The 27,122-nt window shown below is 33.5% G+C and overlaps 1 pseudogene; it reads left to right on the top strand.

Moving 5' to 3' along the window:
- Nucleotides 1-891: 891 nt before the first annotated feature.
- Nucleotides 892-26,745, top strand: LOC149159953 (putative pectate lyase 8; annotated as a pseudogene).
- The last annotated feature ends 377 nt before the right edge of the window (nt 26,746-27,122 follow it).

The raw sequence follows: 27,122 nt of genomic DNA, 5'->3' as shown, positions 1-27,122 counted from the left end.
TTATTAAATAAATATATATATTTGAAAATCTTATTCATTCAAGGTTTGTTTATATATTAATGCCCATCCCTCCATCCTTATATTAAAATGTTTTATATACTAATGCCCATCCCTCTATCTTTATATTAAAATGAACAATATCACGCGAGAATCACAATATCATTTAAAAATGGATTCCCTTAATGTTCGTAATGTTGTTTTATATAGTAATACCCATCACTCTATCTCTGTATTAAAATGTACAATATCACGGGAAAATCACAATATCATTTTAAAATGGATTCCCTTAATGTTCATAATTTTAGACAACAAAATATGGTTGAGTTATTTTAATTAACATAATTATTTTAACTAAAATACCTCTATTAATAGTATGCTTTAAAAATTATTTGATTTTTATTTATTTAAATTTATATAGTCAACTTGATTTTTAGGTAATATTTTTTATTTAAATTTAGATGGAAACTTAATTTTTAGGTAATATTTAAAGGTGGAGTTTAATTAATAAATAAAATGCTATATTTCCTAAATATTTTTTGGATATTTTTTTTTGAAAATTTAGTTTAGATTTTAAAAAATTATTAGTTTAAGTTAATTAATCTATGAAAATTTAGAGATTTTAAGATACTAAATCTATTTATTTCGTGGTGGGGTGTCCAATTATCACAACATGTGGTTGTGCATTGGAGTGTGGAGCCAGATGGGCCTCGATGCATAGGACGTATGTCACAAAAGTCAATTGGACTTGGGCTCCACCTACAAGTGTTACTTAATGTGCAACAAACATAGTAGGGTGGTCATTTGCAGTTGTTGGGCGATGATGAGGGAGTGTTGGGTGTAGGAGAACAGTGAGGTGTTAGTGTTGTTTCTTAGGCGAAGGCTTGGGGCGACATGCAGGACGAGTTCGATGGAAACAGGTATGTGGGGGACTGAAACCTGCAAGCACTCTGGCCCTTGGATCCACGAGAGAACTGGAATAGATGTCGCGACAAGAATTACCATCCTCGGGTTGGAGAGCGTGGGTGGTGGGCTTTCGCGTCCCCTATCTCACTCTGGCTCTACTTAAGGAACAGGATTTCTCCTTTGGAGAGGTGGTGTGGCGGAAAATTTGTGTCGTGCCTCTTCCCTTGAGTGGCTTATCCACTTTAGAGATTAGTAGCGCACCCCCCAGCTCATCGACAGACATTGGGGAGGGGTACATGAATTGTACTAGGTATATAGTGAACCCTGACGTCGGGGAGGTAAGTAGTGTATTTTTGTGTTTGGTCCATATTAGGCTTGTGTAGTGGGTTGCACAGGACAGCTAGATTTGTCGTCGCGGTGGTGAAAATGGCAGAGGAGGAGTCGATTGTATGTCGAGATATAGAGGTCGCACTCGCAAAGGGGGAGCTAGTCACTGTATGGAAAACTGTCCACCGCAGGATGTGCCCAATTCAGGCTTGGAGTGGACCGAGAGTCACCACTCTGATGCTCAGGCATCCATGTCCCCAGGTAGCTCCTCGAGATGTGTAGAGGCCCTCGCCACCCTGGACTCCATTGCAGAACAATTAAAAAATCTCTATCTAAGCATGGAGACTTTGAGGGAACAACATTACGATGACTAGAATAAACTGTTGGCCTACATCAATGACCTCTAACACACGCATAATGAACTCCTAGACTCCATATATGGCCTTTGGCGACAACTTCAATGAACAAGTGACCACCTCCATGCATTAGAGACGTGGGTGGAGCATATTGATTACCACACGCATGAGCAGCGAGTGTTCTTTGCAGCCCCGCCACCGTTTCCCCCTAACCCACCCTTGTAATGTGTAATTCTGGAACATTATCTTCTTATGCTACTTTTGGTTCAGAAATAAACAATGACACAGGGTGTCTTGGCTTCTTCACACGCTCAATCTTGTCGAGAAAATAACTCTTGTTAGCTCTCAACCCTGTTATTTTGCCTAATGTGACAGCAATAATGTATCCAGATAATTTTATTTTGCCTAATGTAATACTGATGATATATTGATAAACATTTGATCTATTTTGTTTTTGAAATTATAATAATATAATGCAGCTTTTTTTACTGACAAAGGAAAAAATACTAAATCTATTTATACGTTTAAAATTACATTTAAATATAAAGAAAAAAAATCATATTTCCAATTGAAAGTGTATTACCCATTCTAATAAAAAAAACTCTGTCATATATTAGTTAAACTAAGCCATATCTAACTATAAATATTTCTACATACAAATTTTAAAAATAAAAATATCAATTAATAAAATTGGTCATTCCGTTATGAAAAATATCATCTTGATTTAGCTCGATTAAACTGTGAATTTGACACGTATTCGCATTGAGCTGCTAATTTGAACTTGCATCTATGAAAAGCCATAACAGCTGACATTAAAGGTTGTGAATAGTGTTGCGAACATAAGTTTGAGGGGTATTTCGTGAGTTGGTAATTCCATGAAATTTGAGAAGACCTGAACTCCATGATGAGGTACATCCCTCAAGCGACAAGGGAAGCAATAGACATTACGTACAGCCCTTCACGAAGCGTCGACTCTGTGTGGAACCGCAGAAAACACACATTTATTGTCATCAAATTTGTCATCAAATTTATTGATTTCCACTTAATTAACATATACCATTGTTTCAAGAGTAAGAATCGTTTCCATAGAACCAAATTCTTTTATTTCCATTGGTTTAAAAGGTTTCCATATTTTAAAAGATAATAGATTTAAGTATGTTTTTAAACTAATGAGATTATTCCATTATATAATTCTTTTCATTCGAGAGGGGCGCTAATGACTTTGATGGGTGAAAAAGCAGTTATAGAGTGTTCGAACCAAATTTTTTGATTTCCCATTATTTTAAGAGTGAGTGTGGTTTCCATATTTAAAAAATAAATAAAATTCTTTTTAAACTATTAAGAGTATTCCATTATATAAGATTAAGTATATTTTTAAACTATTCAGAGTATTTCATTATATAAGTTTTTTCATTAGAGAGGGGCACTAATGATTTAGGTAGTTGAAGATATAATAGAGTGTTGATAAATGTCATCATAGAAAATCTAAATTAAAAAGGAGTATGTATTTTAAGGATAAAAAATAATTAATTAATTTCAAATCTATTAAGTGTTAAGAGGGATTAAATCTTAAGAGATGCAAATTTTTAAGAGATTTGATTTTTTTAGATATTTGGTAGATCCAAAGTTAACATAAATTTAGACTGATTTAATTTTCTCTGTTTAAATAGATTATATTCCACATAAATATCACTAGTCATTTTTATTTTTTTAGAGTTATTTTTATTTTTATTTATTTCATTTTTTTACTAAATTAAAAGAATTATATTACATTTTATTATTTATTTTAATTAATTTGATTTGACTTAAAATGTTAAACATTAAATTACAATACAGGGATAACACAGGGAAGGATAAGAGTGAGAGCGAGTCTCTCAATGCAATGTAGAATTATTTTGAAGATAAAACTAATAAAATGCATTTGTTCATAACCTAAAAAAAATTCATTAAATTTATAATTTCATTATATAAAAATATTTATATGAATTTAAAAAATGTAGACAAGTAAATACAAAAATATAGGTTTTGCAAAGTGTACATTTTATCTTTTTGTAGGATATTTGAGTTTTACAAAATTGACATTTCAAATTAGCTCCATATTAAATTCTTTAGTAATAAATATATAAAAGAATTATTCTCCTTTAGCATTTTCATGTTTTTTAGTTCAAGGTTATTTTCAAATCTCAAGAGATGCAACTTTTAAGAGATTTGATCTTTCTAAATGCTTGATAGATCCAAAATTAACATAGATTTAAGCTAGTTTAATTTCCTCATTTAAATAGGTTATATTCCACATGAATACTATGAGTTATTTTTATTTCTATTTTTTTTTTTACTAAATTAAAAAACCTATACTACATTATATTATACTTTTTAATTTATTTTTATTAATGTGATTTGAATTAAAATATAAAACATTAAGTTAGAACAAATGGATAACAGAAAGAGATAAGAGTGGGAGAGAATCTCTCAATACAATAAAAAACATATATTTTAAAGAGAAAACTAATAAAAATCCATTTCTGCGTAACTTAAAAGAAGGAAAAATTATTTTCAAGAAAAAACTAATAAAATCCATTTCTTAGTAACTTAAAAAAATCTCATTAAATGTGTAATTTATTTATATAAAAATATTTATATAAATTTAAAAAATGTAGATATGTTAATACAAAAATATAGATTTTGCAAAATTAGATTTTATCTTTTGTAGGATATTTGAGTTTTACAATATTGAGCTTTCAAATTAGTTCCATATTAAATTTTTTAGAAATAAATACATAAAAAAATCTCTCTTTTAGCATTTTCACATTTTTTTAGTTTAAGGTTATTTCGAATTTCAAAGGATACAAATGTTTAAGAAATTTGATCTTTCTAGTTGCTTGGTAGATCCAAAGTTAATATAGATTTAGGTTGGCTTAATTTCCTCTGTTAAATAGGTTATATTTCACATGAATATCATAATTCTTTGTAGTTGATAGCTGAAGAATGTGGATAGATATTTTCAAATTGAGATATCTAGTTAGTTTAAGAAGAGTCGAGAATTTGAAAATAAGTGCATCCAATACATAAATGAACTAATATGTGGTGTGAATATTCATTAAAAAATGAATCTTGTAGTACTATGCATGTTTATTAGAAAATCTACATTACAGAATTGTGAATGCTTATTAGAAAATGTACCTTGTGATATTGTGCATGCTTAATACAAAATGTACATTACAGAATTGTGAATTCCTATTAGAAAATGTAACTTGCAGAATTGTGCATGATTATTAAAAATGTACATTACAAAATTGTAAATGTTTATTAGAAAATGTGTACAACAAACTTACTGATCAAACCGGAATTATTACTTCAAAATGAGAATTCTAGCCAAAAAACCCCCAAAAAAAATAAAAAACAGGTTGAAAATGAAAAGTGTTGATGATGGAATAACATTTTTTTTGAACTAAAATTTCAACATTTTAAAAGTGGAAGTGAAAACCAATTTTTTTGTGCAAAAGAAACCCTGAAAATGAAAAGTCTTGATGTTGGAATAATGTCTTCTTCCTTTTTTTTTTTTTTTTTCGGGTAAATTTTCAACATTTTTTTGATAATGACGTTAAAGATGAAATATCATGACTCTAAAAAACTTTAAAGTTCCAATGATTTTCAAGCATAACATTAAAGATAAAATATCACATCTTTGAAAAGCCTTAAATTCCAAAGACTTTTAGGGATGGCATTAAATATAAAATATCACGTCTTTGAAAAACCTTAAAATTCAAACAATTTTGAGTCATGGTGATAAATAAAAAATATTTAAAACTATTTTCATCCATAAAATTAAAGATTAAATATCATGACTTAGAAAAACATTGAAATCTTGACAATTTTTCAACCATGGAATTAAAACCAAATATTTTGATTACAAAAGAACCCATATTTTCAAAATATTTCACGCATGACATTATGTAAAAAGTTGAAGGGTAAAAAAACTTTAAAAATGAACATGTGAATGAAAGAGTTATTATACCAATAGTAATTTATTTTTTAAATGCAAAATGTATATCGATTTTAAAATCTTAGCCTAAGACAACTTGATATATTGCAACAAAAATTTAAAAATCAGCAATCGAATTAACACGCAATGTAGGTGAACTCAACCCATTGTAGTGAAAATTGAAAGACCAACCATGAAATGGACACATTGTGGGGGCAAACTCGATTCATTATAACGAAAATTTTAAAATCAACTATCAAATTACAAATAATGGGATAGGATTGTTAGTCAAGCATTGATGCGGACCTTGCAATATATATATATATATATATATATATATATATATGAAAACAAAAATTCAAACATTGTATAAAAAGAATAAAACCAAAAACAAAAATTCAAACATTGTATAAAAAGAATAAAACAAAGACATTTTTTTAAAATAATAACCAGTAATAAAACATAAAATAAATTTAAAAACCACGAGAAAAAAATAAATATAAAAAAATATATAAAAAGACAAAAGACCCATAAAAATGTAAGGAAAAAAACAAAATTAACTCGTAATAACTAATATATATATATATAAACAAATAATTAACAAAATAACATCAAAAACACTTTATTTTTTTAAGTTGTAAGAAGAAAAAAAAATTGAAACCACATTATTAAAAAAAAAATCAAATAAATCAATTAAAGGAAAAAAAATTGCCCCAGACAACATAGGGCGATTCTTGGAATCAACTTGACCACCTAGGCTTGTCGCCCAGTGGCTAGGTCAATTCTCAGAGTTGACCTAGGCAGCCATCAACCACGGCCCACTGAGGCGTGAGGCCCCGTGACCTTGGGTGACCAAGGTCAAGCTCCACCATTATCGCAAGGGATGCAAGCCCTCGGGCCTTAGTGGGGTGGGCCAGCACAGGCCCGCCCCACCATGCCCAAGTCCCCGTGGCCCTGGGCGAACATGACCAAGCTCAACCTTGGACGACCAGTGCCACAGGGCCTCAGGCTTGGGTGGGACAATGTTGCACAACGTCATCCCGACTAGGGCCATGGGGCCTCGGCCCTACGTGGGACGACGTTGCACAACATCACCCTGCCTTGCCCCGAGGCCACACAGCCTGGGCACCCTAAGTCGATTCAGGGAATTGAACTGGTGGCCCTCAGTTGCCAAGTCGATTCCCAGAATCGACCTAAGCTGCCTTGGGTAGAAAATGTATCTTCTTTTTTTGGAATATATATATAATTTAAAAAAATGAAGCTTGCTTTTTTCTTTTTATATATATTAATTTTTTTACATTTACATGTTAAATTATTTTTTTTACATTTTTATGGTTTTTTTTCGTTCTTTTTTATATATTATTTTATATTTTATTTTCTTTCGTGATGTTTTTTTTATGTCTTGTTACAAACATGAAAATCAACATCATTTAAAAAAAATATCCACACTTAATATATTAGAAAATTTAAGTGTAAAAAATAAGCCATCTAAACAAAAATGGTTGATGTTACATCAACACTTTTCAAAATCAGCATGAAAATCACTAACATTTTAAAAAAATGATCATACTTGATACATAAGAAAAACTTAAAGTGTAAAAATTAACCTCTCTAAAAAAAATGGGTTGATGTTGCATCAACACTTTTTAAAATTAGCATGAAAATCAATAACGTTTAAAAAAAATGTTACATAAGAAAATTTAAAGTGTAAAAAATATGCTAGAAAAAAAGGTGTGTTCTAAATAACCCCTTTTCAAAATTGGGTAATATTTTTTCTATCTCAAAGGAATAAGTAATAAGTAATTTCCCCGTTTGATCGGTAGCTGTGGTGTACTACAAGGTATACTATTTGCTAATGACAGTTGAAGTTATTTTGTCAAAGAGAAATTCAATAAAAGGAATTTTATAACAACTTGGAATGATAAGAATGAAACTTATCAGAAAGGGGTTTGGGTCAGTCTTTGCGTCAAGCTGGGAAATAACTACTGGTGGGTAGTCCCACTACCTTTCAGCCTAGTAAGGGTAAGTATTAGAACACGAGAAGTTATTTGTTAAAAGTGTGCACACAGCAGAAACCTTTGAGGAAACAAGTTTGTGGTCGACATGTGAAAGTACATAGGGTTACAATGAAAAAGCAAAAAAAAACTAATTCACATAGAACAGAAATTACAACAAAGAAACTCCTTCGTAAAATTTGTTGCCGGAAATAATTCAAGAACACTCCCAAGAACTCAAAACAAATTTTGCAATGAATTAATGTGTTTTTGCATAAATAAACTTCAACGTCGAAACAAAAACACATTGCATGTATATGAATCTTGAATGATAGTTTGGAACTGGCATAGTTCTGACCCTTTCTCCAAATCCATATAAAAACCCATGTTACAAACAAAATAATTTTGTTCCCTATAGCATATGTGAAAGTGGATGAAAACATAAGTAATGTATTAAAAGAAAGGGACATCAAATTAAGTTACGGTCTCAACCCAGAATTTACAAAAGAAGACATTCAACTTATTGTTCAAACCCTCAAGAAATACATATAATTCAACAATCGTTTTCAGGTCAGCTTTGTTGTAGACTAATTGAAGTTATTTAACCATATTTACCCTACAAACCTAAGAAAAGACCCTCTAAAAGAGTAGAAATTGTAACTCCATATTGAGGAAATTGCTTTTAACTCGAGGGTTATGAAATATCTTTACTTAGTACAACATATAACGCTTATAATAAGAGTCACACCTCGTGGCCTAAGAGAGAATGTAGCCGAAATCGATATCCATTTCCACAAAAAGATAGCACCAAAAAACATGTGCTCCATCATGATTACCTTCATAAGAAATCAACATAAATTAGGCTTTTGAGATGAGCACATCAAACTTGAGAGAAATTGAGCTATAAAATAGTTTAAGAGAGGAAAGCATGAAATAAATGAAGGAAAGAGAGACAATCATCCGTAAAGTGACCCTATCTAAGAGAAATGTCAAGTTATTATTTTGGGAATTACCCAGAAAAATAAACGGATGGGAAGAGAAACTCTGTTTTGTGAAGAGAGCCACAATTTTTTAATTTGGGTGGTGAGGTTGGAGTAAAGAGTGTAATTTTCCTCGTGCACACATAAACTAATGGACATTATATGCAAATTCAAGATAGTCACATAAGAAAAGAAAAAAAATAGAAAAGAAAGTTTAGGAAAGAGAATGAGGTCTTACCAGGAAAGTTCCAACTGAAAATTTGTCCTGACTGAGCTCCAATTATTATCCGAAGAGCAAGCCGACTGGGAAATCGGAGTATACAACCAACAATGATGAAAATTGAAGGAAAAACAAAAAAACCTAAGGGAATTGTAGAGGACGGTTTCAAAACCATGTCAGAGTCGAATGTGGGACTTAAGGCACGCAGGAGGAGAGGATAGTTACTATCTAACTCAATCTCACTCCTCTTATCCATTGATCTATCGCCAATCCATTGTCGTTGTGATCTACCAATGATCCTGAAATGAGATCTGCCACATGGTAGAGAATTAGACTGGCTTCTGGATCCTTCATAGGGTGTGAAGAGAAATAGAGTATACTCAGGTTATGTGTGACTCATGGTCGAAACCATGGTTTAAACATTATTGTAAACCCATTACACTATAATGTTATTCAATCACAAAAATAATGTACTTATGGTCAAATTCATATACCCCACTGTATAATTCAATAATTGGGTAGATGTTTAATTTAGTTACTTAAAAGAAAATTGACTATGAAACATTGCAAGTGGTATCAAAGCTAAGCTGCTACACTGTGACATGACTTAGTGGAATGAGAAGTAATAGTTTGTGTTGTGTATTCATAGGGAAAGCACCATGACAAGAAGAGGTGGTCAAACATTCAGAGCACCAACAAGACTTCTTGCCAAATTTGGTTCAATACCCTTTGACGAGACTAATCTAGAATTATGGATCTCACCAAAGAATGAACCTCACAATAGAAATAAAATATTGATGTAAATTGTACAAAAACTTAGAGTGTAAATGGAAAACCTCCGAACTGAAAATGAACATTTGATGGGAGGGAAAGAGTGAATCATGAAAAGTTTGATAAACAGACAAAACCATCAGAATTCCAAGGCCAGTTCAGAAAATGACAACTGGGTAGCGTCTCACAAGAGGAGGGAAGACAATATACCAAAATGGAGTTAAACATAGGAATCAGAAGGAAACTAAAACACATAGGAGAAGGAGTTTGGAGATACCTGTGGAAGTGGCATGGAAAAGAATGTGAATGAATAGAAGGTTGAATTATAGGGTGAGTTCAAGAAGATAAATCCCTCGATCTATGATGGTGAAGCTGAGGAGGCAATGAAGCTATGGTGAGTAAATATGATGCAATATTTCAAAATCTAGGAATATGATGAAAATTTCAAATCTCGATTAGAAATCTATCAATTGTAGGGAAAGGAAACCCTGTGGTTGGAGGAAATGAAGGTAGTGTATGGTATTGATGAACAACTAGTTACTTGGGAAACCTTATAGAAACACTTGAAGGATAAATATTTGATTGAACAATTTTATGACGAGAAAGGTAAAGAATTTCATGAACTGTGATTAGGACAATTGACTATGGATGAGTATGTGAAAAAATTTACCTCTTTATTATGGTATATACCGTATATATGTGAGGAAAAAGATAAAGTTCAAACGAAAACTATGGATGATGTTGTAAGAAAAGATCGAATTTGTTATTAGCAGATGGAAAAGAAGGGTAGCAATAAAAGCTGGGCAGTCAAAAAGGGATAGAGAAATATGAAAAGCAACAAGAATAACAAAGTTTCTAATTTCAAGAGAACCTATAAACGGAAATAAGGAAGGGTTGTAGAGGAGGGTCGATAGAAATCTCGACCACAGAATGAGTCGAAAATAGTACAACAACCCACCAAGTCTAAAGGAAATCTATTACAAAAACCACCACTAGAATGTTGGGGTTGGGGAGGACCACATTATATTAATAAATTCCCCGATCGTGGAAGTCTTGAAAAAATAACAACCATTCAGGAAGCTTCAACGGTGGGAAAAGTGGCAAAAAAAATACCAAAAATTAATGCTACGCTAGAGAATCGTCAAGAAGAATATCAACCCAACATGATTGAAATTGAAGGTAAGTTATTTAAGAATAATGTTTCCATTTTGATAGATCCTATAGCCAGCTTAAGTTATGTAAGTCCTAAGGTGGTAGAAGTGTGTTAGTTACAAACTCACAAATTTAAAAACCCGTGGCTAGTCCAACTAGGCACATGAGAAAAGAGAAGAGTGGTGGAAAATTTGGAAAATTGTTTGGTTGAGTTAGCGGATCAAACTATAAAAGTAAACTTGAATGTTTTACCCCTAGGGTCTTATGATGTTTTAATCGGAATAGATTGGCTTGAAGCTCACTGGTCTCTTGTAAATTGTAAACAAAATATCATTAGTTAGTTGAATGAAGGAAGTTTTAGGTGTGAAACTCAAGGAATTAAGAGGCATGTACCATTGAGGTTGATTACCGCCTCCCAATTAGGTAACTGTATGCAAAGATTTATGTGGTACAGGCGGGTTATTTTAATTCTAAGGAAAAATCAGTCGTACTGGAAGAACTTCCAATGTTTCAAGAGTTTGTAGATATATACCATGATTTCCACCAAAAAGTGATATATATTCGATTATTGAATTAGTTATGGGGGTTTCCCTACTGTCTAGGGAATCCTATAGGATAAGTATATCAAAGTTTACTAAACTGGAAATTCGATTATAGGAATTATTGGACAAGAACTATATACACCCCAACATATCACCATGGGGAGCTCTAGTGTTTTTTGTTAAAATGAAGTATGAGACCCTAATGTTATGCATTGTTTAATGGAAGTTATATAAAATATGTATTAAAACAAATACCGCTGCCAAGGGTTGACAACTTATTTGATCAAGTCGAGGGTGCAAGTGTATGCTTGAAAATTGATTTACGATCAAGGTACCATGAGATCAAAATAAAAGAGGAAGGAATTTGTAAGACAATGTTCAACACCCACTATGGAAATTATGAATTCGTAGTTCTGTCGTTTGAGCTAAATAATGCCTCGGCTACATTCATGTGTCTTATGAACAGAATATTCCATCCTTACCTTGACAAATTTGTGCTTATTTTTATTGACGACATTTTAATTTATTCTAAAAATTTGGAGGAACATTAAAAGCATTTACAAATCATGTTACATACCTTGTAGGAACATTAATTGTATGCCAAATATAGTAAATGTAAATTTTATAAGGAACATATACAATATCTAAGACATATTATTACGCAAGAAGGCATAGTGGTGGATCAAGAGAAGATTAAAACAATAATGGAGTGGCATTCTCCCAAGAATGTGGTAGATATTTGCTCCTTCCAAGGAATAGATGGGTATTACTGCCACTTTATAGAGGGATTTTCCATAGTATCCTACCCCTTGACATCTCTGAAGAAGGAAGGGAAAGTGTTTAATTGGAACACTGAGTGTCAACAAAGCTTTGATCAGCTAAGATACTTGTTGACTACCATGCCAATTTTGAGTACAACATACCCATAAAAAGAATTTATTGTCTATATTGATGCATGTCAAGCAAGAATATGAGGTGTACTGATGCAAGAATTTCAAGTAGTGGCTTACGAATCACGAAAGTTAAAGGAGCTTGAGCAACACTCCTTTTCTTATGACTTGGAACTTACAGCGATAGTTCATGCTATGAAAGTTTGGCGACATTATTTACTTGGAAAGAAGTTTATTCTCATGACAGATCATAGTATCCTAACCAATTTCTTTTATCAACCAAAATTGAATGCTCATCAATAATGGTGGACCTATTTTTTAAGAAAATTTGACTTTAAAATTAAACATTTAAAAGGAATGGAGAATCGGGTGGTCGATGCCTTAAGTAGGAGATTGAATTGTATTTATGAGATTTCCTTTCTTAAAGTAAAAATTGATTTCTCAAATTAGATTAGAGATGTTTCTTTAAAAGATCCTAAATATAATTTCATGTGGTAGCAAGCTAAACATGAAAACAACTCTGAAAGGAAATTGGGTTATGATATTAATAGTGAGAGTCTGTTGACCTACATAAATAAAATCTATGTACTTCCAACAATTTCTCAAGCGATTTATTTTGGATGAATGTCTTAGGAATCTATATGTTGCGCATCATGGATACTAGGAAATGATTACAACTCTAAGGAAAGACAAATTTTGGCTGGGTATGAAGAAAGAAACAACTGAATACTTGGTGTAGTGTTTAGAATGCCAGCAAGTGAAAATAGAACACCACTACCTAATTGGATTGCTCCACCCTCTTCCTATCCCTGAATGGAAATGGGAGATCATGACATTAAATTTTATTACAATAATACCAAAGTCAAGAAGACAAAATGACTCCATAATGGTGGTAGTGGAAAAACTTAGCAAACTTTCTCATTTTATACGAGTACAATCAACTCATAAGTTTGTGCAAGTTGTTGACATATTCATGAAATAAATCTTCATAATACATGGAATACCCAAAATGGTGATTTTTGATAGGGATGTAAAGTTTACTTCTTCCTTTTGGAAGGCCCTCTTCACTAGTTTGGGTACTCAAGTGCAATCAAGTATAGCCTACCACCTATAGATGGATGGGAAGACCAACTGAGTGAAGCAGGTGTTGGAAGACATGCTTAGGAGGTATGTGCTATAGCAACTCATGAGGTGGCAAGAGTATCCACACTTAGAGGAATTTTCATATAACAACAGTTATCATGCGTCGCTGAAAATGAGCCCATTTGACGTATTATATGGGAGGAGGTGTAGACTACTTATCAATAAGAACATCCTACAAGATAAGTTAATATTAGGGACTAATGTGATCAAGGATATGGAAGCTACATTAAACAAGGTTTGACTCAACTTGAAAGTTGCTCAGGATTGTTAGAAAAACTATGTTGATTAGCGAAGATCCTACCAAGAATTCCAAGTAGGGGATCATGTTTATGTGAGTGTAAAACCCAAAATAAGTACCTTGAGTTGGAGTGGTTTCTCTAAGTTAGCCCCTCGGTTCTATGGTTAACTCCAGATTATTTCTTAGATTGGTCCAATAGCTTATCAATTAGCCCTACCTAGTCATATACACCTGCATAATGTGTTTCATGTCTCTTTGCTAAAAAATACATACATGACCCTAGACATATTATTCAATGGAAAGATGTATAGGTAGCATAGTTAAATTGTTTTGTGAGTTGTTTTAATTAATGCTACTAAGAGGTAATAATTAATGGTGGATCATTGCAGGTCGAACCAGACGGGGAATTCCCAGACAAAACATTGCATATTTTTGATTAGAGAGAAACAATGTTATGGAAATGAGTTATCACCGAGGTTAAAGTGAAATGGAGGAACTTTAGCCTGGAGTAGACTACCTAGCAGGATAAAAAATTTATGCACGAGACATATCCAAGCCTATTCTAGAGGCTATAAAAAACCAAGGACAATGTTTACCTTTTGGGGGTAAGATGTAATACCCCTTTAGTAAATTAGGTAGCTCTTAGAATTTACATTGATTTACTAAAGTTTGGAACAAGAATAAAGACCTAACTGAATAAATTACAGATGTGTTTGCAAATATAAAATTACTTGCAAATATTTCCTTTTAAAAATAAGTGATGGGGGTCAGCTACAAGTTACGGGAAATGATGTAAGAAAAGGGAATTTTGTACTTAGGAATGGTTGAAGGAAGCTATGGGCTAGCAGTTTCCTACCCAACCTCTCTGTGGGGAATTAAAACTTCGTGATGGAGAAATGAGCCAAAAGGGTATGAGGGATGTGAGACATCAAGGAGAGAGGGAAGACTATTTATAAGCCTCTGATAGGACGTTGCGAAGGTTAATGGTAGATTACTAGACTCTGAATTTTTCAGCTCGTTTGCCAGTGGAACTCATTGAGTACCCGTGACTGGAGCTAGTTGGGACCAAGTTGCCTAGGGGAAAACCTGTTTAGGTTGAATCAAGAACTGTTTTTGAGTATGAAATTGGCTCAGGGGGAGTACTAGTAGTGATATTGGTTCTCGTAGGTTGGGAGGAACATCTTAATTCCCACAATATTGTAGTTGATATTGAATAATACAGATAAGTATTTGAAAATTGGGTTATCTTATCAGCAAAATAAGAGCTGAGTATAATCTAAAAGTAAGTGTATTCAATACATAAATGAACTAATTTGTGGTGTGAATGCTCATTATTACCTTGCAGTACTGTGCATGTTTATTAGAAAATGTAAATTTCAGAATTGCGAATGATTCTTAGAAAATGTACGTTGTGGTACTATGCATGTTTACCAAAAATTGTACATTACAAAATTGTGAATGCTTATTAGAAAATGTACCTTGCATAACTATGCATATTTATTAAAAATGTGCATTACAGAACTGTGAATGTTTACTAAAAAATGTGTACTACAGGTTATACTATTTAATTGTGCTAATGAGAGTGGAAGTTATTTTGTCAAAGCGAAATTCAATAAATGGAATTTTTAAGCGACTTGAAATGACAAGAATGAAACTTACTGAAAAGGGGTTTGGGGTAGTCGTTGGGTCAAGCCAGGAAACAATAACCCATGGAAAGCCTCACTTCCTTTCATCCTAATAAGGGTAATTACTTGGAACACAAGAATTTATTTGTTAAGAGTGTGAGCACAATAGAAAAGTTTGAGGAAATGAATGTGTGGCCTACATGTTCAAGTATATTGGGTTACTATGAAAAAACGAAAAAAACTAATTAACACAGAAGATAAAATAAAATAGAGAACAACGTTCATAAAACAATTTGCCAGAAATATTTCGAGAACACTCCCAAGAACTCAAAACAAATATCACAACGAATTAATGTGTTTTTCATAAATGAAATTCAACATCGAAACAAGAACAATGTGCATATATGTGAACCTTGAACAACATTCTAGAACTACCATAGTTCTAGCCCTTTTTTTGAAGCCATATGAAAACCCATGTTGCAAAACAAATGAATTTTGTTCCCTATAGCATATGTGAAACCAGACGAAAATGGAAGAAATCTAAAAGAAAAGGCTATCAAATTAAGCTAGGGTCTTGGCGCAAAATTTACAAAATAAGACTAAAAGAACACATTCAACTTACTATTCAAATGCTCAAGAGTAGATATAATTCAGCAATCATTTTTAGCCTGGATTTGTTGTAGGCTAATTAAAATTATTTAACCATATTTAGCCTACAGACCTAAGAAAGAATCCTATAAAATAGTAGAAATTGTAACTATATATTAAGGAAATGATTTTTCACTGGAAGGTTATGAAATATCTTTACTTAGTACAAACTACAACCTTGATAATAAGAGTCCCACCTGGCTGCCTGAGAGAGAATGTAGTCAAAATTTGTATCTAGTTCCGCAAAATGATAGCACCGGAAAAAATGTGCTCCATCCATGTTACTTTCACAAGAAATCAACATAAATTAGTGATCTAATACGAGCAAATCAAACTCAAGAGAAATTGACCTGTAAAATAGTTTAAGACATGAAATCAATGAAGGAGAGAGGGACCACCATCCCTGAAGCGACCCTATCCAAGGGAAACATCAAGTTTTTGTTGTTGGGAATTACCTAGAAGAATAAATTGAACGGAAGGGACAATCTGGTTTGTGAAGGGAGCCACGATTTCAGAATTTAGGCGATGAGGTTGAATTAAAGAGCGTAATTTCTTGCACACCTAAACCAGTGGAAATTATATACGAACCCAAGATAGTCACATAAGCAAAGACAAAAATAGAAATGAAAGTTTAGGAAAGAGAATGAGGTCTTATTAGGAATGTTCCAACTGGAAATTTGTCCAAACTGAGCTCCAACCATTATCTAAAGATAAATCTGACTCGGGAATTAGAGTATGCATCTAGAAATGTTGAAAATTGAAGGAAAACAGGAAACCCTTGAAGGAATTGCAGAGGAGAGTTTTGTAACCGTGTCAGAGTTGAATGAGGGACCTGAGGCACGCAGGAGGAGAGGGTGGTTACTCTCTAACTCCCTCTCACTCCCCTTATCGATTGATCTATCCCCTAACCCATTATCGTGGTAGATTTTCCACTGATCCCGAAATGAGATCTTCCATGTGGTAGACGATTAGATTGGCATCTGGATCCTTCGTATGGTGTGAAGAGCGGTAGAGTAAACTCGGGTTATGGGCGCCTCAAGGTAAAAACCATTGTTTAAACATTATTATAAACCCATTACACTATAATGTTATTCAATCATGAAATCAATGTACTTAGGGTCAAATTTGTATACCTTGTTGTATAATCCAGTAATAGGGTAAATGTTTTTTAGTTACTTACTTTCTATTTTTTACTAGGGAACATTACATTTGAAAGCTGTAACCTGGATTTTGGACAAGATTTTGGAAATTTGATCAGAATTTCAACAATTTTTTGGGTCAATTTGTGCTCTTTTTAGACTACCCAAAAGAATGTAAAACATTTTAGATTCCATTTTGGACAAAAACATTATCATTACAAGAAGACATTATTGTTGTTGTTGGCTAGGTTTGGATTCTCCACCACCACAATGCAAAATTACACTTAACAAAAATACCTCAATTTACTAGTCCGTAAAACCTAAATTAAGTGGACTCTAAACCTTAACACTAACTTGAATTTAATATTTTTACTTTAATTTAACTATATTTAAGCTAAGAGATACTTATTGGCTACTATGTAGCAATTTTTTATTCATAGACATTGTAAAAGAAAATTATACTACAAGGAAGAAATAACTTAGATATTTTAAAAGACAAATTTATATGAATCGTTATGAGATGTACATTAAAGAATTGACACTATTATGATAAATTACATTCATACCATCTCATATATCTAGTTATTAAGATGATGTAATTCAAGATATAACTATCTTTTAAAAGCTATAAATGAGTCACTTAGAACATGTGTTTAATTCTTCCCTATTTAAAGAATCTAATTGTTTACCAAAACATAATTATCTAAAATCATTTAAGTAGGTGATTTCAAATGGTTAATGCAAGTCTTGCAATGTGAGTACTAGTGCAAAGTAGAGGCCACACTACAACTCCGCCTTGTTAAGAAAACTTTGCTTTCGCTCCGCCCTTGGTAATTTGACTCAAAAACCAAATGACATGGAATAATCCCAACAAAAACATCTGATAAAATTAATTTTTTTAATAATTATTTTATAATTTTTTTTCAATTTTACAATTTCCATACAATTTTATTTTTAAATATTAATATTTCCACAATTTTAATTTAATTTCAGCGATATATTTTTAATATTATTTGTGTAAGAAAAGTTTGTTATCGACAATTCCCTCGGTTTATAACATGACATTGAGAGTCCATAACGCGACTTTTTGAAAGCTTTTCCCGCGGGTTTTTCCGGTCGAAATCCGGCAGGAATTTATTGGAATGGCAAGTTTGATAGCTAGTTTCTGCACAACAAAAGCGTCCCAGGGGTTTTCGAGGGTGCTGAATCCAAATATGCAGTTAAAAAACCATTTTAACTGCAACAAATCAAGATTTAACCTCAATTTCTTCCACCAGATTCCGTCACCAGAATCTCCAAAAAGTCGCATTATAGACAACTCCATTGAAAAATCCGTCGATGACGGCACTGTGCCTAGCTACAAAACCTTGGAAAGGATAATGGCGGAAATGAGATGAATCTGAAAGAAAATTGCCTGGTGACGAATCGAGCGAGGAAAATTGTTTGTCTAGTTAATTTTATATAAAAACATTTTCAATGAAAAAAATATTTGTCTAATCATTTTGAATAAAAAGGAACAAAAATGTGAACTGTATTTGCCCAGTCAACTTCATATAAAAACACCTTCAAACGAAACTATTGGACGTAAATGAAATACGCATGTAGCACGTTTTCACAGTGACATGCGGGGATTTTCAAACCCAAGAATCTCTGATATCACAGCATTACATCATTAGAGATATGTTACTTGATGGTCGTTTGATGGTTTACTGTTCGCTCGCAAGGCTTTCCACATGCCACTTAAATTTGCATCTGAATATAACAAACTTCGATTTTTGGACTTTTAAGCCTCCAACAATTCTCAAAATTTTAAAAAAATTATCAATTAGTGAAAACTTTCCACGTTTTTCTAGTGTAGTAGTTAAAGTTAACATCGAGATAATATAACATAGCGTGAGGATTCTTCATTTTGAAGGTATAAATACAAGTCAGCAATAAGTTAACATAAAGCTTCGTAAGATATTAAATGAGTTTGTTTTTATTAAATTTATATGTATTATTTCTAATTTAGCTATCAGATGAATATAAGTTGTAATTTGTTGCTGGAGATTTTTTGCAAGTGAAGATAGGATTTTTATGTTAGTGGTTTAGGTTTCTTTATTTTCTAATTTTGTGAATAGAAAAGGGAGGGGAGTTATCTGTGTGAAGTTGTTGGGTATAAATTAATAATAATTAACTGATTTTAGCTTTTCACTAATTAATTATATAGTTATAAAAGTCATATGAAATATTTACTTCAAAATAAAATTTAATATAATTAAAATTCCAAATTTTTTTATATAATTGTTTTTTATCATTTTTCTTGTATTATTTTATTAATACAAAATAAAATACGTCCATTCACTAATATATTTATTATTCATCCATCCACACCTCTCTTCCATAAAAATTCTAATTTTTTAAAATATATATTATTATTTCCTCAGTAAATGATCCGTTCCAATTTCCAATATTTCCGATTATCTTTTTAAACTTTCTTGATTTTGTAAATTTCTTGATTGTTCATGTGACATTTCATTTAAAAAGAATATAAGAATGTGCTGTATTTAAAAGATTCGCAATTTACGTTTGCCATCTCCCTCCAGTCAACGCACGTCTCTACATTCCTTAAGCCATGATAAAAACATGCGCAAAGGAAATTCATAGTGCAATTTACCAAGTGTGATGAAGTGATAGTAACGACGAAACGATGGATGCTATAAGAAGGCCCAGGCATTTGCAAGAGTGGCTCAGAGCAGAAGCAACAACCACCAGTGTTCTTAGCATTGTTGTCTTCTTGAGAAGACAGGCCACCAGTGTTGTTAGTGTTGTTGTCTTTTTGAGAAGACAAACATGAGTCCTGGCTGTCAAAATGAGCAATCAAATTTGTATTTTGAGGTGCACGATGTTGATTGGAATACTCCACTGCGTTCATGGCAGGGTGCCAAAGCCATTTGAATCAAAATATGGAGAGAAGTTTATGGGACGAAAGATAGTCGAGGCACTGGGCAATATAAGTAGGTCCAAGTTTCCAGTGGAGAAAGATGAGAGCAACAAAGCGAAAATAGTTCTAGACTGAGTAAATCAATCGCTGCAACATTACATTCACATTTTGTTAATCTTTCTGTTGTTTTTTTTTTTATCTGATGTTGGAGGCTGAATTTTTTGGAAAAGAAAAGGAGACAAAACACAATTCACACATAAAACATGAATTGCTGCTCTTCTATTGCTCTGATGTTGGAGGCTGAATGTGTTGGAAAAGCAGAGGAGACAAAAATAAAACATGAGCTATTGCTCTTCTATTGCTCCCAAAAACATGATGATTACAATGAATCGGGTGAAGGGTATTTAAACCTTTTCCAACTAGCTAACTACCTAAAATATCTTGACATGCAACTACATACAATCTCACACTCATAGTAGTCTATCACTTGACTCACTTGACTCAACACTCAAACACTCAATCATGCAATCACTTAGTTAACCTACTCTCTATTTTTATCTAACTCCTCATGCACGAGTAATTATCTTATTTTAACAGTCCCCCTTAATTATGATTGCTAAACTAAAACATGACTCATGACAACTCAAACATGCATGTTGGTCTATGTCTCAGTTAGGTTTACAACACCCAAGTTTCTTCTATGAAACTTAAACACATCTTGTGTTAATGACTTAGTAAATATATCAGCCAATTGATCACTAGATTTACAAGGCTTCAAGTGAACTTCTCCATTGCTCACAAGTTCTCTAATAAAGTGATATCTAGTATCAATATGCTTTCTCTTATGATGAAACGCACTATTCTTGGATAGTGCAATCGCTGAGGTGTTGTCACAATATATTGTTGTTGATCCTTTTTGTTTCTGCTTGAGTCCATCAAGTACTCTTCTTAACCACGCTGCTTGACATGTTGCTGATGTTGCTGCTACATATTTTGCTTCTACTAACGAAAGTCTCACAATGGGTTGCTTCTTAGATGCCCATGAAATCACACTTGAACCAAGGTGGAACACAAAACCAGAAGTGCTCTTCCCATCATCCAAACTGCCTACAAAATCACTATCTATATATCCAATCAATTCTTTATTTTCTGTACTTGCATACATTATGCCACAATCTCTAGTTCCTACTATGTATCTCAGAATTGTTTTCCTACACTCCAATTTGTATCTTTTGGAGTCTCCATAAATCTGGAAATCAAACTCACTCATTACATGATATCCAGTCGTGTAGTTGTGAGATACATGAGGCTGCCAACCAATCTTTTGAATAGAGTTGGATTGACATATGATCCTTCATCATCCTTGCTTAACTGTGTACCTGTTGCAACTGGTGTAGGGACAGGTTTGAAATTTTCCATTCTGAATCTTTTCAACAAATATTTGGAATATTTATTTTGACAAATAAAAATTCCTTTTTCAGATTGCTCAACTTCTATGCCAAGAAAATATTTCATGAGATGAAGATCTATCATCTCGAATTATTTCATCATGGCTTCTTTAAATTCATCTATGTCAAAATCACTTGTAAAAATCATGTCATCAACATATAAGCAAACAATCAAAATCTGTCCATGTTCATTTACCTTTGTGTACAAGGTAGGCTCAATGTTGCTTCTGCAAAATCCATTCTTAATCGTGTAACTGTCAATTATGTTATACGAAGCTCTAGGCACTTGTTTTAGTCGATAGAGCACTTTCTTCAACCTGTAAACTTTGTCTTTGTTACTTTCAACTTCATATCCTGGAGGTTGCTGCAGATAAATTTCTTCTTTTAGAATTCCATTTAAGAAGGCTGATTTCACATCCATCTAATATACTTTCCACTTTTTCTGAGTTGTTGTGGCTAGAACTACTCTTATAGTATCCAATCTGGCTACCGGAGCAAAGGTTTCTCTAAAGTCTATTCCTGCCTACTGTCAGAATCCTTTTGCTACAAGTCTTGCTTTAAATCTATTAATTTCACCTTTCTCATGCAACTTTGTTTTGTACACCCACTTCACACCAATGATATTTTTGTCCTTTGGTAAATTAACCAAATCTTGTGTCTCATTCTTTTCAATAGCTTCAAGTTCTTCGTCCATTGCTTGCACCCAATTTTCATCTTTGGTTGCTTCTTCAAACGAAGAAGGTTGGAACGACAATAATGAAAAATTTCAACTAACATCCAAATCGTCATAAATATCTTTCAAAATTCTCATGTTTCTCTTACCATTGCTTGATTCATCACCTGATTGATTGTTGGGAGAATCTTCATATGTTGATCTGCTTGAGGATCCATGCTACTCTGAAAATCTTGGAGTCCTTTCTGGTGTGTCTCTATTTGGTGTCTTCACCTGTGATTCTTGCTGCTCCTTTTCTGTTACATCATCTTCTTCCATCAATGGCACTTGTGCATCCACTGTTTTGTCTACAGTTCCATTCCATGACTCTTGTTCCTTGAACACAACATCTTTACTAATTATGGACTTCTTTGAGATAGGGTTATACAATTTGTAAGCTTTTGATTGCTCACTAGAACCAATGAATAAGAATTTTTCACTTTTATCATCCAATTTGCCTCTTCGCTCCTTAGGCACATGTGCATAAGCTACACATCCAAATACTCTAAGATGAGATACGCTGCAATAAATACCTGACCATGCTTATTCTGGTACTCTGTTCATCACACTCTTTGCAGGAGATCTATTGATCACATAAATAACACATGCAGCTACTTCTGCTCAATACTCATTAGACAAGTTTCTGCCTTTCAACATGCTTCTTACCATGTTCATAATTATCTTGTTCTTTTTCTCTACTACACCATTCTGTTGTGGTGTGTAGTTGGTTGTAAACTGTCTTCTAATCCCATGTTGTTTACAATAATCATGGAATGCCATTAAGTCATATTCTCGACCATGATCTGACCTCAATACCTTGATCTATCGATCACTTTGGTTCTCTACTAAGGCTTTGAATTCTTTGAACTTTGCAAAAGTTTCAGACAAGTTTCAACTTCAAAAAGTAAACCCAAGTCTTTCTGCTGTAGTCATCAATGAAAGTGAGGAAGTAGCAACTTCCACCAATTGATTGTGTCCTCGCAGGTCCACACAAGTCTATATGCACTAGGTCAAGAGGTTGCTTTGCTCTTTATGCAACTCCCTTTGGAAAAATTTCACGGCGTTGTTTTCCCAAGATGCAACACTCACAAGTACTAGTAGGCTCTTTGATGAGAGGTAATCCTCTGATCATCTTTTTCTGCTGCAACAATCTTAAACTATAAAAGTGCAAGTGTCCAAATCGAAAGTGCCATAACCAATAATCATCAGAACATGCAACTGTAAAATAACTCACCTGACCACTGTAATTCAAAATTAGAGTAAAGAGTCTATTCTTCATCATCTACACCTTTCCTATCAGCTGCTTGCTTGGGGGATTTTCATATATAACAACTTCTTGACCTTGAAAGATAACTTTGTATCCTTTCTGTGGAAATTGACCAACACTTAACAAATTATGTTTAAGACTAGGAACATAATATACCTATGAGATTGTCTTTGGCTCCCCCTGCTTGGTTAGAATGTTGACCACTCCTTTTCCATCTACTTCCACAATCTTTTCAGTCCCCAACTTTACTTATGTTTTCATAGATTGATCGAAATTTGCAACCAAATCCTTGTTGCCTATCATGTGGTTACTACAACCACTGTCTAACAACTACACACTAGCAGAAGGTTCATGAATGGTATGGCGAGCTAGGAAGATAGAGTTAGTACTCTCTATAGTGACATTAGCTCTTTGGTTCCCTTGATCAACTATTTTCTTCCTCCAATCACGAGTATAATGACCAAATTTATTGCAGTAATAACATCTCACCTTTGATTTGTCAACTCTTTGATTATGGTTGAAGCTTTTGTAGTTGCTTCCACTTGCATGTTCATGCTCTTCTCGGTCATCTCTCTGACCACCATACCTTCCGCTTCATCCTCTACCTCTCGTTCTACTTCTGCCTCGACCTCTGTCTCTTGAAACAGAAACCTGTCTTTTGAAAGTGGTCTCTAAAGTGGAATCCTTATTTCTGTCTATCCTTGCCTCATGGGATAGAAGTGATCCCATAAGCTCGTCAACTGTCAATGACACCAAATCCTTGGCTTCTTCTATGGCTGCTACCACAACATCAAATTTGGTAGACAAAGATTGGAGGACCTTCTCAACCACTCTTTGATCTTTTATATCTTCACCATAAATTTTTAACTGATTTACAACAGTTATGACCTGATTCATGAAAGAATCAATGTCCTCTATCTCCTTCATCTGCAGACTTTCAGAATCTCTCCTAGTATTCTGCAAATTAACAATATTGAATTTGGCCATACCTTTATAGTTTTCTGCCAAAGTATCCCATGCTACTTTTGCTAAAGACGTGGTCATAATCTTCTGGAACACTGCTAGGTCCACTCCCTGTTGAATAAGCTGCAACGCATGTGCATTCTTCTTCTTGTCTTTCTTCCATTGTTTCCTCTCTACATTAGTGAGAGCTGCTTCTTCTTCTTCGTTCATAGGCTCTGTAAACCCAAACTTCACATAATCCCAAACATCACGTGCTTGAAACATGGTCACCATCTTAATGGCCCACACATCACAATATTTCCCTGTAAATAGTGGGAAGTAGGGCTGCAAATTTGAGAAAGCCATATTTCTCCAAAAAATTCTCTTTTAATAAGCTTTGCAAAGCTTATTTTAAAAAAAAATCTCTTATCTTCAAAAATTTCCTTTATAAAATAAAAACCCTTTATTATTTTTTAATATAAAAATTATTTTATATAAAAAATATTGATATATAAAAAATCTTTATATAAAAAAAACTCTTTATAATCACTTCAAAAGAAATCATATGATAAAACTACATAACAAAATCATACCCACCTAGCTTTAAAATATCATGTGACTTTTAAAGCCTTTCGATATGATAATTTTTCTGTGAAACTACGACTTGCTCACTCGTTGACCAATCAATTTTCCAGGGGACAGTGTTCACGGCAGCTACAACTGCTTCTTCATTAAACTCCATCTATGTTGTTTACAAACCAAATGAGTTTGGCTACAACATGTGAGAAACTTCTGACTATTTTCTTACTCGCACACGCATGATGTGGCTATAGAATCTCTCAATCTTAAACCTTGCTCCGATACTGATTTGTTGGAAAATTAGAGGAGACAAAACATAATTCACACATAAAACATGAGCCGCTGCTCTTCTATTTCTCACAAAAACATGATGATTACAATGAACCTGGTGAAGGGTATTTAAACCTTTTCCAACTAGCTAACTACCTAAAATATCTTCACATGAAACTACATGCAATCTGACACTCAAAGTAGTCTATCACTTAACTAACTTGACTCAACACTCAAACACTCAATCATGCAATCACTGAATTAACTGACTCTCTATTTTTATCTAACTCCTCATGCAGGAATAATTATCTTATTTTAATAGAATTGACATGAGAATGATTTAATATATGGGTATTCAAACAAAAGCAGAAGCATTATTAGCAACAGTACAAGAGGACAAGAGGAACTGGGCATGTTTTCATGTGCAACGAGTAATCCCATCGATGACTATTGGTGTTGTGACCCCAATTGGGAGCTCAACAAAAAACGGATGGCAAATTGCGGCATTGGATTTGGCAAGCATGGCATCGGAGGAAAAAACGACAAGTTTTATGTGGTTACGGATGCTGGTGATGATGCCATCAATCCATCCCATGGAATGCTGCGTCATGCCATGATTCAGATGGAGCCATTGTGGATCATCTTCCACAATGACATGCTCATCCAACTCAAGGAAGAGTTGTTTATTAACAGCGTCAAAATAATTGATGGACGAGGCACGAACGTCCACATTCCTAAGGGGCCATGTATCACCCTAAAAAATGTGACAAACGTCATCATTCATGGCATCCACATTCTTGAATGTAAGCATCTACGAAATGTTATGGTCAACAACTTTCCTATGAATAGAAAAATAAATCATGGCGATGGGATTTCCATCTCGACAGCGAGGCACATATGGGTGGACCATTGTTCTATTTCTAACTACGGATATGGCCTCATTGACGCAGTCAAGTCATCCACCCATATCACCATTTCCAACAATTATTTCACTTGCCACATCAAGGTAAGCAAGCTCACATACTCATTCGTTCATTAATTGCAATTCACTCTATTTTATTCCTTCTCTTCTACCTTCATAATTGTCTACCTTCCTCCAATGGTAGTTGATGCTATTGGGTCACAGTGATGACCATCATCATGACAAAGTTATGCAGGCAATGGTTTCACATAACCATTTTGGTGAAGGTCTCATGCAACGAATGCCAAGGTGAGTGATTAATTGTTATTTCAATCGTTTCCTGTCATATTTTTCTTTGCTGTGAAATTGTGAAGGAAAAGTATGATATGGCTATTATAGTATTTAGATTTTAAATAATGAATTAAATGGATGTAGGTGTTGATTTTGATACTTCCATGTGTTTAAAAGTGATTACACTGAGTGGGAAATATATACCATTGGTGGAAATTCAAACCCCACCATACTGAGTCAAGGCAGTAGATTTATGGCATCTGCAAATCCCTTTGCTAAAGAAGTAGCCAAGAGGCAAAACACCACAGAAAGTGAATGGAAAAAGTGGAACTCGATATCAGAAGATGATATGCTACTAAATGGTGCATATTTCATATTGGCAGGATCTCAAGGGCTTTCGACCTATGCAACTGCATATAGTAGTAGACCAAAGAGTGCAGTTGTTATGGAAGAGATCACCAGGAACGCAGGCGTGCTCTTGTGCAAGAAAGGAACTCGCTGATAACTGTTACTTCTTTCTCATGATTATCAAACTTGAGTATCCATAAACATTTCTCTTACTTGTTCTAAATTGTGTCTTCTTCAATGTCTCCCTTCATATAATTCTCATTATCTTTTATAATAATAAGTTATCCAACAGGTTGATACTAATATGCAATTTATTACTTTTTCAATTTCACAAGTATAAAAGACTCATGTTTATATCAACATGTAAATTTTAAAAATAGTCATTTTAAACTTTATCTGCAATGAAGGATGACTTAATCAGAAGAGTTATGTTTGGAAGGGTCTATAGTGGCCAAGGAATTGTCATTTAAAAGTGGTTTGAATCTGGGTAAACAACTTTGAAAAAATCTTCCAGTAGTAGTGTTTAAATCA

Source organism: Pinus tabuliformis, chromosome 5_2, assembly GCF_031772625.1.
Source record: "Pinus tabuliformis cultivar Carrire ecotype Pingquan chromosome 5_2, CPIR1, whole genome shotgun sequence".
Lineage (NCBI taxonomy): Eukaryota > Viridiplantae > Streptophyta > Pinopsida > Pinales > Pinaceae > Pinus > Pinus tabuliformis.
The sequence above is the reverse complement of the archived record's forward strand: the minus strand, read 5'-3'. Positions and strand labels throughout refer to the sequence as shown.